Source organism: Triturus cristatus, chromosome 9 (genome assembly GCF_964204655.1).
Source record: "Triturus cristatus chromosome 9, aTriCri1.1, whole genome shotgun sequence".
Taxonomy (NCBI): domain Eukaryota; kingdom Metazoa; phylum Chordata; class Amphibia; order Caudata; family Salamandridae; genus Triturus; species Triturus cristatus.
In genome coordinates this window covers 256,400,000-256,417,101 of record NC_140592.1, presented here as the reverse complement: position 1 = coordinate 256,417,101, position 17,102 = coordinate 256,400,000, and the positions used below count along the sequence as shown (strand labels likewise).

General features: G+C 40.9%; 1 protein-coding gene across 2 annotated transcripts in view; it reads left to right on the top strand.

Moving 5' to 3' along the window:
• The window catches only part of SLC6A1 (solute carrier family 6 member 1), a 558,279-nt gene that overhangs the window by 85,433 nt on the left and 455,744 nt on the right, over positions 1-17,102 (top strand). The window contains exon 2 of one of the 2 annotated variants that reach the window (XM_085624874.1): positions 2,015-2,138. The exons of the other annotated variant lie outside the window; for it this stretch is intronic. The gene's annotated coding sequence lies outside the window, so the exon portion shown is untranslated. The remainder of the gene's footprint in view (positions 1-2,014; positions 2,139-17,102) is intronic. 2 annotated transcript variants of the gene reach the window in all.

Sequence of the window (17,102 nt, the reverse complement as noted above, 5' to 3'; positions counted from 1 at the left end):
CAAAGTCACAAAAAGTGACTACACCATTCAAAGTGTTAATAAAGTATCTACATTACAGCTCAAACGTGTATGCTAGAAAGCAACCCTAAAAATAAAATAAATATGGGCATATTTACAGAAAACGTTGGGGCCACGCAAAATTTGGCAATGGAGCGCTCTGACATTATTTAAAATGCAGAAATGCATTGTATTCACAAGAGTACGTTGAACCCCTGTGTTTCTCCTAAATATGGCGCAAGAAAACTGTCTAGTGCCGTGCATGCACCCTGCCGCCATGTGGCAAGGGTGCCTGTGCTGCAGGGGTGATTGTTTATGTACAGGAAGGGACACCTTCCCACACATAAACAATCAATAATGGCAATTTGCTCTTTCTATGTGTGCTGAGGAATGCAGCTCACATAGAAAAGATTAATTTCTCCTCGTATCGCCATCCTAAAACCAAGTATTCCCTGGCGTTCGTTTCTAGCGCTGCCCTTGCCTTCTGAGGAAGCATCAAAAAGCAACGGGTGTTGCGGTGGAACGCTCACTGCAACACCCATTGCACACCCCTTTGCCGCAGAGGACTTTGGCAGAAAAGGGCATATTTAAAAGGTGCTGTTAAGCCACGTTAAGTGACTTAGCGCCACCTTGTAAATGTGGGAAACGCTGATATGCCATCAGAACGTCACAAAAAGTGGTGATAGGGACTTGTAAGTATGCCCCATTGTGCTTTGTACTGTTTTGTGTTGTTGATGCCAAGTTCTATCTATTTATAATGGTAGAAAGAGTTTTGAGCTAAAAACAAAACACTCCTCGAGACAGTTACTAATATGGAAAAATTATTTTCTTTCTCCTAAGTTTCAATCCAATGCGTTCCTGCTGCACTGTATAGCAAACGTGAAAAATGGGAATGCTTTAAAACATGTCTAAGCATGGTATTTTGTACTGAAAAGGTCTCCTTCCAGAACGATAAGAACTAGACATCTCGGACACAACTTTGCACTGAACTATAAAAGTATACACATTACATTCAATAGGAATAAAATCCTTTATGCCTCTCAGAGGTGAAAAAATGGTGAAATGATTCCATTATTATGTTATTGCAAAGACACCTGTGTTGATTTCTGCACTATTGCAATGACACCTGTGACGATTTCTACAAAGCTCATCTCATGTTTATCCTTTTGAGTCTGCAATCTTGTCTATTTTCTTTTTTAAACAAACTTGGCATTTAATATCAAGTTGTGTCATTATTCATTCTGATACAAATATATTCCGGCCTTAGATATTGGCAATTTACACTATATCCTATTCCGTTGCCTCTTTTCATTGGAGTCCATTGTTCTGCCGTTCACCACCTTTACCATCAGTTTTTACCTGACGGTGACAGACAGTGAAAATTATCAATTTGTTTGCCCACTCTCAGTTGGGTGGGGTGACACTGTTGGGCCATCAGAGTTTTATGTCGGCAGCAGAGACAAATTAGTCTCCGCAGTCATTATAATGAAGGTCTGCCCAACTCTAAAGGAGGTAGGCAGACCTTCAGTTTGGTTAGGAAGATACTCCATCGCCATTGTTACGTACTTCTCCCAATACTTTACCAGAGGGAGACTACAGACAGGGTGGATGTCTCCCTATGGTGATGAAGTATAAGGAAAAATGTAAAGATTTCTTAAAGTTTATTACAAATTAGTAAAAAAATAAAATCTGCAGTTTATATTAAAAGAAAAATCCCCACATAAAGTAAAAACAAGTTTTAAAAATAATTACAGGTTACTAATTATTAAAAGTGATTTTTAGAATTAATTAAAGGTAGTATATTTACTTTTTAAAAGATTCTTTACAGTAATTTATATGTGCCAACAAAATGTTAAAATATGTTAAAGATAAATAAGCAATATGTTTTATTTTTGGGATTTTTTTAAACATGAAATAATATTTATTATAATTCGTAACTATTTTGAAATATTTTGTTTAATTTAACCTTATTTTGTAGGGTGTTTTATTTAAAACCCTTTCCTCCATTATTTTCTAGGGGAGGGCTTGCAGTACCAGTTGTTGGCCATGTGTGGTGCTGGATTTACTACTGTTTCTTTTTGGCAGTAGTAACCTACATGCGTAAATTTGGCCTCACCTTCTGTTTCAGTGGATGGAGATGTGTAAGTCTACTCTTCTGAATAACTTTACACTCAGACTTTGTAAATAGCCAAAAGCTGTAAAGTTACTAAAAAGTGTAAGAGTAAATTACATGTACTTACCTTTGTGAATAACTGCTATAATATTTAATAATGTATATTAAAAAAGAGTAAATATTACAATTAAAAGAAATATACAACCATACTTGTTAATTTAAATGGTTATGATTATGCTTAGATTATTGTGGTTTGCACTATTATTTATTGGATTAGTTTTGTGATTGCTTATATTTTGTGACTCTGGGAGATAGCAGGAAAGATGAGAGTATTAAGTACCACTTTGGAATTTGAGCCAGGGTGTAAGCACTCAATTTCTTCCATAGAAAAATAGGAAGGTGTCCTGTAGGGAACTTTGCTACTAGCAGGGTCAGTAGTTAAGTTGTGCTAGAAACGGTTTAGGAAGTGTTTTTATGTTCAGTTGCCTCACCAGAGTGGGCCAGCTAGAGCCGTGACCGAGCTGCATTTCTTCTGCCCCTCCTCTTGCACCCATTCACCGCATCCATCAGACAAAGAATGTTTTAAAAGGAAAACACAAATCAGAACATATCTGTTTAGCTAAGCAAGCAGAGAGAGGCAGGTCTGAAGGGCAAGAAACAGAAGAAAAATGTGGAAGTTAAATGGAGATGTCATAGTATAACATAGGTAAGACTTCTGATTGAATGTTTGCAAGTAGTTTCAAACCTACAGATGTTGATCACAGCATTTTACCTTTCTTTTAGTGCTGGTAAAATATGTGTTCACAATGACAGTGCTGCTCTCAGAGCATTAATCACCACACCTGACATACTAGCCCTTGCAGGCTCAACCTTGACTCAAGCCTCTACTACCACATAATCCATAGTGTGTAAAAATAAACACTGTAAATAAAGGCAGAATCCTGTTACCAAAATATTACACTGTCCCACATTGCACTTCTTTTCTTTCTTCATATATCTACTGCAAAAGAAGAGCACATTTTAGATTGATTGTTTTTAAATTCCAAACAATGTGATGTCCTTTTAAAATGTGACTTATAATAATACTCATTGTTACATAAAACACTATTTAAATATTAGGGCATTATCTGCATCAAATCCACACATTTCTCAAAACATTGATAGATGTATTGCCATGCTCAGGCAACTACTAAACCGATGATGGTCAAATATTTGTACCAAATCCCAAAATAAATCATATAATATAAAAACACATAATGAGTAAGGTGTAATATTGTCCTATGTTCCCATCAAGGGGTCGGGTGACATTTATAAACCACTTAGCCTTTGGTTACCTGTTATGCATTATGTGTGTTTACATAAATGTGTATGTATATATGTATGGTCGCCACTGTGTTTTAATAGCTAGGTCTCACCTTCCATATAAAGAGTGTTTTTTCTTTTGCTGATAACTGGCATCATTTGACGAATCTTCTTGAAACTATGAAAAAAAGAAAGAAGTTCTCCCACCTCTGCCTCTTTCTGGACACTTTTGGGTGACTTGTCAAGCAGGAGCCGAGAAAAAGAGTATTCCCAAAATGCTTTTTCCCTATACAACTTCCATAGGGAAAATTACCCAACTGTATAGAAAAATAGCTCCACACAATTATAACAAATTTGGCAGAAAGCTAGATCATTACCCAGAGGCAAATTTTTTGTGATTTTATGTAAATCTGTTTATTCATTGAAAAGAAATGAAGGCTCCAAATTTATAGATATCTGTTGGCGAGGGATTATGTGAGATTCTAGCAGGAAAAAATGACAAAAACAGAAATCTAATTGGTTGTTCCTGCGCGAGTATTGTGGGACTATAGAACCTGAAGAAAAGTGTTTCAATCGACAATATAGGACTCCGGACTCGGTCCCAATTCCTGAAAAATAAGAAAAGGAGATAAGGGGGTAGGGTAGGGATAGCCATACCCCTAAGCCCTTGTGCTGGGGGAGGGGTCATGGGCAAATTTAAAGAGATAAATATTTAATGTTGTCATGGTCCTGTGTCCCTTGATTAAATGAACTGCCACCCGCCCAAATTGGGAGGTCAACACGACGCACATGCTATACACAGATGACCTTGTGTTCCTTAGCCAAACAATGATTATCGTTCAGCGTCAACTATCCATCTTACATGCTTAAACTGTCAGAAACAGGTTGGAAATAAATTGAACAAAAACCATGATGGGGTAACATTCAGCCCAAAAACAATAGGTCATCGCAGGTGGCATCTTAACGGCACCTGGATCCATCATAGCTGTGAGTATAAATATCTTGGCATCTACCTGGACAGCCAAGGGTCATTCAAATCTCATCTGCACTCTATAAAAAAACCAAAGGCTCCAGCTTAATGTTTGCTCTATCATCTGTCACTCAGAAATTGCGAGGGCCAAGTCTTGACTCTCTTCTCCATGTGATGAAAGCAAAGGTCATCCCCACATTAAACTACAGGAGTGAAATTACACTACGGTGGACAAACGTATTGCTCAAATTTACAAAGCAGCCCTTCGCTTGCCAAAGAGACCATCACCATCGCAAGTAAGATTTAAGTTCAGCTTCGCAAAACAGTATTGGGCCAGAGGCAGCTGCTTGTAAATTTCTGTCACAGGCTTAGTCCTGCACTGTAAGCCTCTAAGCGCTGCCTAATCTGAGCGAACTAGAGGGTGCTGGCTCAACCTCGTCTTACAGGCAACGCATCGGAGATAAATTAATTGAATTTTCCCTCACCAAGGCCTGGGCCAAGCATCTCTCTCACCAGGTCTTCAAAAAACTCATGGCAGCCACAGCAAAAACACTGTCAGTATTAGATGATTTGGCTGCACTGAGCAAGCACTCTCAAGCTTGGGAAATAATCAACTCCTACACCTCCAGAAAACAACAGAACAACATAGTACAAACCCTCTGTTGAAAAAGGCCAGGTTAGCGGCACTAAGACTGGGAGAATGGACTTTGCAAGCTCACCTCTCAGCAGGCACAGCTTAGAACCCCATGGTGCAAGGTGTCGACTCTGCGGTCAGAAAAAGGAAACTCTAATTCATATTTAATGTATCTGTCCTTCCTTGCTGCAGCAAAGAAAACCTCTCTTCCACAGTGACTCTGTTCACCTAGGAGCTCACACCTGCCGGCAGGCAGTAATAGCTAGCCCGAACCCTGCCAACACCATATTAAATGTCACCAGCTGAATTTGTGCTGCAAATACTGGATGTTAAGTGTTGCAACAAAACTATATACTTTCTATCTGTCATTGCACACCGCACCTTTTTCTTCAGCAGTCACAAACAACGTTTCTAATACCCCACATAATCAGATATTGTCTGTTTTTTCCTCATAACAGACTGGTTTATGTTGTAAAAATATCCCGCTATAATGCCACAGTTCAGGAACCTCATTTTGCATACGGCACTGTTTATTGTACCGTGTGCCTTAAAATGGGTTGGATCTGGTTTACTCCATTATTGCGCTTTGCACATCACTTTCCTGATTGAGATAATCAATGGCATGTGGCCCCCCTCCCCGAGCATATCCGAGGCCCCAGTGGCCCCATTTTCCAGGACTGCTATTTCAAAAATGGGGGGGGGGGGGTCGCAAGGATCACCCTCCCTCTGCCTGGAAAAGTCCCCTAAGACTCCATCCCATGGGGCCACTCTTTCAGACAGGGGAGGTGGCATGCAGCCTCCCTTCCTCGTGGCGCGTTAGACTCTGTGGACCTCATCTCTTGGGGCCGGCTCTAATAATGTGTCCTGGAGAGCCCACTCCCAGGACACAATTACCCTGCCTGCAAGAGTGCGGGCAGGGAGACAAATGTGTAGTCCCACCAGTTGCTAGTTGGGAGCTGCAAAAATTCAACCTCTGGGTGGGAGCACACATTTTATTTCCTGCCCTTGACACAGGAAATCAGAGATTGCTACCAACTGGTGGAAGCATGGGAAAAGAAATCCTGCTCCCGTCAGGCAGGAACTATGCTGAGGATGGGGTCCCTGTGACCTGTAAAGGCTTGGGGAAGAGCCTATGCATCCCCTCTGCTCAAAAAGAAATATGGTGCCAGGGACTGAGGTACTAGGGGCCTATAAAGGCTCGGGTGGGTGAGTTGCATGCCCCCAAACACCTGAAGAAAAAAGTAATTTCTGGCTTATGCAGGCACCCTGGATGACTGCTGGCAGAGGAGCCAGTGGGGCCGTACGGACAAAATAAATGAGCAACAGGAGCTGTGGTTCATTTATTTTTCACTGCTCCTAGCAAGGAGCGCTCCATAATTCCCTAGGACATTTAAACAAAATACATTGCTGTGCTTATGGTTCCCCTGAAGAGGAAGGTACACCACTAAACATTTTCCTAATGTTGGAGCTGCAGGGAGTGCAGCAGCCACGCAACAACCTTAAAAAAAACAGCAAGTCTCCTGAGTCATTGAATCCATGGCCTCAGGAGAGGTTAACATGTTTTTTAAAGCACTCATTGCTGTAGCATAATGTTCCTCAACTGAAGTGGAGAGGTCCCTTGCGGTCAGTTCAATGGCATGTTTTAAAAGACTCAAAGACATGTTTTTAAATAACACTTTATTAAATTTATTTATGAAAATCAACTTTTACTAAACTGTGTGAATTCATGAAATATACATTTCATTAGAATTTTTGTTCATTTCCTGAGAAAGACAATGTACTTAATATATGTTGATATTCTGACGCATTCTTAAAGCCAATAGGCACACTTTTTATATTTTGGTGTTCTGACCGCTTGACAAAGTCAGTAGCTCTGCCTTACTTAAAATGAACCCCTTTATATTCAGCCATGTTCGTACAAGGGAGTTTGGGCACCAGCTCTTGGGCCCAACCCCCTCACTGCACATGGCTTGTGCGCAGTAGTGGGAGTGGTTGAGCACCAGTGAGGTTTGGGGGAAAGCCTGTCCCAAGGCCAACCCCCACACTGCACATGGCAGAAGACAGTGTGCGGCATGTGGTTGGCTGCCTGAGGGGATTTGGACACAGGCCAACCCTACGTTGACAGCTTTGTGCGGCGTTCGGTTGATGTATTCGTATAGTAATACAATATTACTTAACATTAAAAAAAACAGACATTCACTGAAAAAAAAAGGTTAAAGTGACATTAGAGTTGGGTATGGTGATACTAGATTACTTTCCTCTTATAAAACTTTAAAAATTCACAGAAAAAAACAAAGGTGAAAGGGACATTAGAGTTATGTGAAAATGTCAGTTAAAACAGACTGTTTTAAAATAACAAAACCACTGAAAATCACCAGTTACAGTTATCTCAAGTAAATTTGGCTTGTGCTATAAAGTGACTATAGATCGCGCCCTCGTCATGCACTTTTAATTACCCCACATTTTACATCACTTATGACATGATCTATGACATCATTGATAACATAACTGCAACATATGAATTGACATAATTGATGACAAGACTGTGCATGGCGGGGGCGTGAGTTATACTTACTTGAGAAAACTATAAATGGTGAACATAATGTCCCATTAACCTTTGATTTTTTCAGTGGAAATATATACACACACACACATATATTTATATGTATATATATATATATATTCACTGAAAAAACCATAGGTTTCAGGGGCGTTATAGTTAGCTGGACATTTCCCTCATACAAAACCCTTGAAATTCCCCCATTATAGTTAGTTCAGCTAACTATAACTCACGCCCCCGCAATGCACTGTTGATGACGTCACATATTACATCACTCATGACATGGTCAGCGACATCACTTGTGGGACCCCCTGAGTAGGCCTAGGGGGTCAGGGTGCTTCTACCCTGCCCCCTTGTCGCGTTTTGCGTCTTTGTTTTTGTGCTTTCTTGTGCCTCGGTTCTACCGAGGCACAAGATGGCTGCCAACACTTCCTGATTCAGAGTGTTGGCAGCCAATTAGCATTCAGCTCGTGTTCGGGAGGGTTCGGGGAGGGTGCGCGGCGGATCCTCCCCGGCCATAGATATCACTAACTTTTAACTCTAATGTTCTCAGGAACTACTGAACGGATTTACACCATTTAAGCAAAAGGCACGAGTCCGAACTGAGGACTACCTCTTAGCTAAATTTGGTGTCATTCCGTTCAGCGGTTCGGGCTGTAGCTGCGACAACAGATCCTATGGGAAATTGCATGGGGAAAATGCGTTTTGGGACCCCCCTTTTTTCTCGGCCCCTGCTTGACGGATCACCGCGAAACTTTCAGGGTAGAAGCGGAGCGGAGCTGGCCAAAAGTTTGAAAAATTTTGTGAGGATTCGTCAACCGGCGCCCATGTTATTCCAAATAGAATGTTGCGGATTTCCTATGGAAAATAGGTCCTAACTATAACTATCTACTGGCGACAGCCAGTAGATAATTATATATATATATATATATATTCACTGAAAAAACCATAGGTTTCACACATGTTATAGTTAGCTGGACATTTTACTGATAAAAACCAATGAAATTCCCCCGTTATAGTTAGTGCAGGCAACTATAACTCACGCGACCGCAATCCTCTGCTGATGCTAATACTGTATTTAGACACTTATTTGCCCATGTCTTCTTCCGTTAAATTTTAGCTATACATATATTACAAATATTTTTTTTTCATAAAGACACATATGTCATCAGCAGAGGATTGCGGTCGCGTGAGTTATAGTTGCCTGCACTAACTATAACGGGGGAATTTCATTGGTTTTTTATCAGTAAAATGTCCAGCTAACTATAACATGTGTGAAACCTATGGTTTTTTCAGTGAATTTGCAAGGTTTTTTAAATGCTAATTCCTAACTATAACGTGTGTGAAACCTATGGTTTTTTCAGTGAATTTGTACGGTTTTTTAAATGCTAAGTTACTTTACGCCATTCGTGGCGTGCGCGCCCACTTAACGCAGTTCATTCCGTGCGCGACCGCCAGTAGGTAATATATATTACCTACTGGCGGTCGCCAGTAGGTAGTTATAGTTAGGACCACGTTTCCATAGGAAAACCTCAACATTCTATTTTGAATAACTTTGGCGCCGGTCGACGAATCCTCGCGAATTTCTCAAAATAGGTGGGGCGCTACGCTCCGCTCCTACCCTGAAAGTCTCGGGGGGATCCGTCAAGCGGGGGCTGAGATAAAAGGGGGGTCCCAAAACGCGTTTTTCCCATGCATTTTTCCATAGGACCTTTAGAACGAGCTACAGCCCGAACGGCTGAACAGAATTACTCAAAATTTGGCAGAGAGGTAGTCCCTAGGTCAAGGAAGTGCCTTTTGTAGGTCTGGTGTAAATCTGTTCAGTATTTCCGGAGAAAATAGCATTTAAAAGCATATATATATATATATGCGCGCAGGGTGCGCGCACCGTGCGAGCACCGTGCGAGCACCCTAACGTGCGCGAGCGTAATTCTGATTGGTGGTTACATGTTAGTCAACGTTCGAATCGGTCGAAATCAGGAAGTGTCGGCCGCCATTTTGTTTGTTTTCAGTGCGAGAGAGAAAAAGGAAGGTGGCGAACGTGAAAAAGGGGGCAGGGTAGAGAGTTCCTGACCCCCTAGCCTTTGTCAGGGGGTCCCTGAAGGACCCCGAAGGCAAAAAAAAAAAATTTTTTTTTAAAAATCGCGGGGGTGCGCGCACAGTGCGCGCACCCTGAAAAACACAAAAAAAAATTTTTTTTTTTGCAAAAAAAAAAAAATAATTCGCAGGGTGAAAACCAAAAAAAAAAATAATAATAATTTTTAATACGTAGTTTATTGTAAAATAAATATATAAAAAATAATACATAAATAAATTAGCATTTAAAAAACCGTACAAATTCACTGAAAAAACCATAGGTTTCACACACGTTATAGTTAGGAATTAGCATTTAAAAAACCTTGCTAATTCACTGAAAAAACCATAGGTTTCACACATGTTATAGTTAGCTGGACATTTTACTGATAAAAAACCAATGAAATTCCCCCGTTATAGTTACTGTAGGCAACTATAACTCACGCGACCGTAATCCTCTGCTGATGACATATGTGTCTTTATGAAAAAAAAATATTTGTAATATATGTATAGCTAAAATTTAATGGAAGAAGACATGGGCAAATAAGTGTCTAAATACAGTATTAGCATCAGCAGAGGATTGCGGTCGCGTGAGTTATAGTTGCCTACAGTAACTATAACGGGGGAATTTCATTGGTTTTTTATCAGTAAAATGTCCAGCTAACTATAACATGTGTGAAACCTATGGTTTTTTCAGTGAATATATATATATATATATATATATATATATATATATATATGGAAACAGGGTCCTAACTATAACTACCTACTGGCGACCGCCAGTAGGTAATATATATATATATATATATATATATATATATATATATATGTCCAAACCACACTCCCTTAGTAAAGAAAGCGGAGCACATACGGGTTTCCAGGTAAGCTGCCCTTTAATACAACTCCCTTAGGTGTAGAAAGCATGCATTATGTGCAACATTGACCACATATTATAGTCTTTACAGCTACTAAAGATAACATTAACAAGCAACCACAGATATATAGGTTGCTATGAGTGTAATATTCAATCTGTGTACAACTGTTCGCAGAAAGCCAAGTTCATAAAAGTAGTGAATGCCAGTTAAGAAAAATGACCTATTAAGCACAGCTTTTATCTGTATCAAACCCCTGAAACTCACCGAACCTACATTGAGAAATAAAGTTGATATCAGCAGAGATCTGGGTACTGTAAACAGTGCTTAATTTGTGGAGAGAGTTTACTCTTTACCACACTGTTTGCAGACAGTGAAACTTTTATGAGAAATAAACCACAAAATATTTATAAATATCTACTAAAAACAATGTAAACTCTATGTCACAGTTGTCAAAAAAGACACTATTTTCTTAAAATAACCAAAATCTGAAGGTGCTAAACATCCATAATGCAGGGAAACCGCTATGTCGAGGGAGGGGACTTTTCAGGACATTGCTTGCGAGCCGGCCTGAAGATGGGGACCTCGGGAGTGAGCCCACATACCCCTCTCCCTTAAAGTAATCAGCCCCTTACTTAATATGCTTGGCCCTGGGGGTGGGGTCCCTGGGGCCTTTGATGGCTCTAGGGATGGGGCCACGTAGCCCCACTCCGCATAAACAATGTGTCCCCCTCCCTCAAAGTAATTGGCCCTAGTTGTGGGCTCCCTGAGGTCTTTTCAACCTCAGGGAGGGGGGCCACGCAGTTCCCCTTCATTTTTTGTTACATATTGCCCCGGGTCCATTAAAGGCTTAGGAAGGGAGACCATCCCCATTTTACAAAGTTTCGGTCCTGAGAGGTGAGCTCCCTGGGGGCTCTCGGGATAGGGAGGCTGCCCGGCCCCCTCCCCTTCTTTATTGATTTTGGTCCAGGGGGTGGGCTTCCTGGGGCCTTGATGGCTCGGGAAGGAAGTAGAGGACCCACTTTCCCCATACTTAATATTTTCGACCCCAGAGGTGGGCTCCCCAGGGCTGCAAATGGTTCTGGGAGGGAGGCTGTATGTCCCCCCTCCCCATACTTCATATGGGCGGCCCTAGGGGTGGGCTCTCAGGGACCTCTGATGGATCTGGGAGTGGGCCGTACGTCTCCCCTATCTATAAACAATGTGTTCGGTCCTGGGGGTAGGCTCCTCGGGGCCTCTGGAGGTTCAGGGAGAGGGGCCACGCAGCCCCCTTCCCAATTATGAAATCAGCCCCGGTGGTAGGCTCCCTGGGGCTTATAGTTTATAAATGGTGCCTGGCCACCATTTATTTTTCAGATCTCAAAAGAGTCTCGTGGGATTACAGCATTTTTTGTTATTTTTGTGGCCTCAGAGGGTGTCCCTCTGGGGTCAGGTTATCCCTACCCTGCCCCAATATATCTTTATTTTTTTTAAACTTCAAGATCCTGTAATGGCTCCAGCAGCATTTTTCTCATGCTGCTGGGAGCCAATCAGAGCGCTCCCACTCACAGGGGTCTGATTCCTGCTGGAGCAAGATGACCCAAGGAAAAAAAAAAGGGCCCTGGGCAATCAGAACACTCTATTTTTAAATAGGTGCTCCCGCAAGAGACTCTCAAGATTCTCACGGACCCAACTGTCCAGATATCTGTGCACCAAGATCTAGTTTCCTGCCAAATTTGGTGTAATTCCATTCAGCAGTTTTTGCTGTAGCCAGTCTTAAAGAAGTCTTTGAAAAATGCATGGGTATTTTGTGTTTTGGAACCCCCCTTTTTTCTCGACCCCAACTTGATGGATCACCCACAAAACTGGAGCTAAGATGGATGAACTTTTGTTTGGGAACATTTGGTGAAGAGACATCAAACAGGGCCAAAGTTATTAGCAAACCAAAAAATGCTCTTTCTATGGAAAAGCAGACCTAACTGTACCTACCTATGGGAACACATGCAGTTCTAGTTTTTTCAGAGAAAAGAACGCAGACTCACCCAGGGTCTCCAGGGGTGCACAAAGTCTTTATCAAGACTCTTTTGTGTTCATGGCAGCAAGGTGAATAGGAAGAGATATTCAAAAACAGTACATGAGAAATGAACATAAGTGTAGGACAAAACAAAGTACCAACCGCAATGGGGTGCCATCCTCCAGCTAAGTTTCTGACACATCGAAAATCAAAAATCCATCGTCTGTAATTAGGTAAATAAAATAACCATAAAAATAAAAAGTTACATATTTGCAGGAATTCTTAATCAGATATGGCCTAGTAATGTTTGTAGTCTCAAGGTAAACATATCTTCATCAAAAGAATTGCCAATTGATTCAAAGGTAAATCGTATTGTGGTAGTACTTCAGTAGTAGTAGTAATGCAGTACTTCATAGTCAGTTCCCTAGATAGCATTGAGCAAATTCAGGCACTGGAACAAAATCTCACATGGTCATTGAGGACAGCATTGAAAACCAAAAAAATGTAATCTAATTGTGCACACCCTGGAGTGGCTGTCATCTTTCTGGTGAAAGACCTGGGGAGGCTCAAGCTCTGATTGGCTGGCTGCAATTTGAACAAACATGTTGTAGCCACCATTATGGGACTCAGAGACTCAGTCCCTGTGTCCTGAAGTTGAAATAAGGTATAAGGAGGCAAGTCAAATTGAAATAAATTATTTTTGGTGGAGGGGCACCGCAATGCCATAGGAGTCCCTAGGGATGCAGCGCTGGCCCATAGACTCCTACAGGAGTCCCAGAGGAAAACCAGAGTGGCCCCCTGTCTCCCACGGGAGCCCCCACAGGATTCGGCTGCGCACAGTGTGTGTTGGCAAAGTTAGGTATGCCAATAAAAACATCTTTTACATTTAAAAAAAAAAGTTTAAAGTGACAATATAATTAAGTATGGAAATATTATATCACTTTAAATTAAAGAAATCTCAGCAATTCACTGAAAAAAAGCAAAGGTTAAAGTGATATAGTTAAGTGAAGATTTTAGTTAAAAGTAATATTTTAAACTAAAAGAATCACTGAAATTCAATAGTTATAGTTAGCTCACGTAACTACACTTGCTCTCTCGCCATGCACTGCCTATGACCTCACATAATACAACATGTTTTATGACATCATTGATAACATCTGTCATGACAACTAAAATTACGGTATTGCTGAAATCACTGGGCAAGGCTAGGATGCAGTAACAGTTTCTATTAAAAAGGAAGTAATGTAGAAGCGGAAGAAAAGGGTATGTTAGAAAAAAGAAGTGAAGTGGGAGAGGGAATAAGAGCTTTGAACAATTTGAGTAAAGATGGAGGAGGAATACAGAATTTGAGAAAACAAAGGGAATAAAGCACAAAGGGGAGTTAAGTAGGAAGAGAGTAAGGGGTTTAAAAAAGAAATGGAGTTATGTGGGAGTGCAGTAAGGAATAAAAAAAACTGGAATAAAGTAGTATGATCAGTATAATAAGGGGCATGGAATTCAGAAAAGAGAGCCTTTAAAAAAGGGATTGGATTACGGAGGGCACCTTCCATCCTTAAAAGCCACAATACAAAAATAAAACACGAAGAAGCAAAGATTTTTTCACAGATGAATATCTGAAGGTCGATTTAGTCGGCCTGGTGAAAGTCATTCTAAGAGAAAAATTGTCAATGATAGTTTGATGAATACGTTCATCAGAACCATTCTCTATATGCTGAATTTTTGTTGAAATTGCATGCTGTCCCTCATCAAGGTACATTGATATGGAGTTAAGACTACTAAATCTATGCTTACCTACATATAACTACTTTGATGAGCTAGTGGAAATTGATATTCTGGATGGTATAGTTTTTGATATTAATAAATAACTCAAAATGGCGATCCACAACCAGCAGTGGCTGGTGTGTGGATTGAGTGGAGGTGTGTGGGGGGTATGTACGGGCATAAAATAATTTTAAAAACCACCTGCATCGCCACATTGCTCCCATCTCTTCTGCAGGCACAGGCTCGCAAAGTACACTGTGGCCAATCGTGATGCTGCTTTCACGTTACTGAAAGCAGCTCCAGTGATTTGCGCTCCCAGTTAGACTGGGAGCCTGTGCCTGCTATCTCCAACCCAGCAATACAGCTCGGGTTGGAGAAAACTTCAGTGCGCATGACGGTTTGGCAGGCCAGAGCCAGAGGCCAGACCATTATTCGCACTGAATAGCAGTGCAAACCACTTCTCCACCAGCCTGTCATCACCCTGGACCTGCCCCTAAACCTCAGCTCCAAGAGAAAACATAAAACAATAATAAACATGGGTTTATTATCATTTTATTTTTCATTTTTTGGGCTGCTGGCAGGTGGGGCAATGCTCCTCCCCCATAGAGGAGGAGCCACCGCTGTCCACAACTCAATTTGAATGTTGTGCTTTATAGCTGAGGGGTGTAGAAAGGCATACTGAGGCAGAACAACTTGCATTCATAATTCCTTGATACTGATGGCTAAATGGTCAAAGTCATGATTCTAGCTGGCAATGAATGAGTATGACGTTTTATCATATATATTGCCACTGACCATGTGTTGTGCTGTAGATCGGGTCATGAGGAAAACAGTCAGAAGATAAATCACAGACACTTCTATTGGTTGTGTGAGATCAAAAATCCATTGTAATGTTTGTGTGGTACAGGAAACCTTCAGACCTCAAATGCAAGAATCTTAAGAGTCATTATGGTGACTAATGCAGTTCCTTCTAGTAATGCTGGCATCATGGACTAATCTGAGTTTTTTGTAGTGATATAGAGGATATTAACCCAGCTCCAGCAAACCCGGCTATTGCTTCTCTGATGGATTTAATAATTTGTTTACAATTTCCACTTCATATTTTGCATAGATGACGGGCTAACAATGTAGCCCCCCTGAGACATTGTGCAGTCTCCTCCAGTGGCGTAACAAAGGCCCCAAGGTCCAGGGGGGCCCCTTCAGCACCGTACCTTGGCCTGAACACTCCTGAGAGAGTCTGGAGGGGTGTCCCTCCATGGACTTTGCAGGGGGGGCTCAAGTTTTGTTACACCACTGGTCTCCTCTGAGAAAATGTTGTTCCCCAATTTCAATCTCTACAACTTTTCTCTCTTCTGCGCTCAGCCTAGGCAACTCTTTTTTGTATTCTTAGCCAATTTTAACATTGAGCAGTTTGATGTGCAGAACAAGGGTGCTTCCTAAGTAACAGAGACTTGTCATACCTATAAGTATTAGTTAATACAGAGCAATAATTACTATCACCATCATAATCCAGGACTGATATATTTATTTACCCACGCAGAGGAAGCAAAAAATCATTGGACTAGGAATACTGAATATTTATTTTTTTGTAATGTAGCAAGGACTTCTCTATAGTCTGCTGTGTTCAATAGCGAAGTAAAGTTTATTTCTATTGTTCTGTCCCACTTTCAAAAATGGGAGATGTTAAAGTTGGTGCATTCTCTTTATAATTTTCTGGTATCCTGTGATTGATGGGGCTTTGGTTGTTGCTCTAACCTACGACACCTGTTCGTCCACTAGTAACGGGCCATGGTACTGCAGTTTACTACAATGAGGACTTGTGCCAGACAGAAGAGTAACATCTAGTAATGGCTTGCAGTACTGCAATACACCCACCATCCAGTCTCCATGTTATAGTCTCTTGTAGCCTCTAAGAAAAAGTAGTAACACTAGTGCCAGACCCTACCACCAAGACCATGAAAAACAAGAGGAAAAAGATAAAGGGGAGTGTTCACAGTACTGTTTAGAACCATGACTATGAGTCCTATAAATATTAGGATGTTTTCAACTGCAATATACATATTTACTACTATTATTCGATCTACAAGTATTGTTTTGTGTTTCCCTTCCACACTCCATGTTAAAACCATCAAAGTTATGCTCAAATGTTACAGAGCAGTGTATGTAAGATTTAGGGTCTTGGCACACTCTGAAAAGTTTTAAAACAGTTCAGACAACCATAATATACCATGCTGTGTTATGTAAATTCTGAGTTGGTGGTAAGCTGTCATGGTCACTCCAGTATTAATGGTGTCACAACCGCCTTCATACGTTTTACTTGTAAAGTAAAAGCAACCTTTTCAGAGAAAAAAAAAGAATTGCATGATGTCTGGCACCCATCCTCTAACGAGCTATGCCCTTTTAGAAAACAAATGTTGGGAATCCAAGAAACCTGTCAGAGAATCTTTTATCTGCAAGGGATTTTAAATTGAGCCCCACCCTTGTACCACAAAATCAGTACACATACACAATGATTAGTATTTTACTATCATATATTCATTTTCCTGAGTTTGTCTAAAATCAGGTGTATCAGAACAATCATAATTATTACAAACATTTAAGCAGATAGTGTGCAAATCAAAGTGATTGGTAAATTGGCCCTGACCATATTTCATCACACATCCCTAACCTTAGTCTATTCTGGTGAAAAGTGTCCTAATATTCTCAGCAATCCAGTGCACATGCTGAATTAGTTCCCCAAATGTAAAATATGCCAGCTGTGTATAACTTCGACACATACACTTTTGCTGCCATCGTGCCAAAATTCAGCCCTTAGTCATCGTCCCTC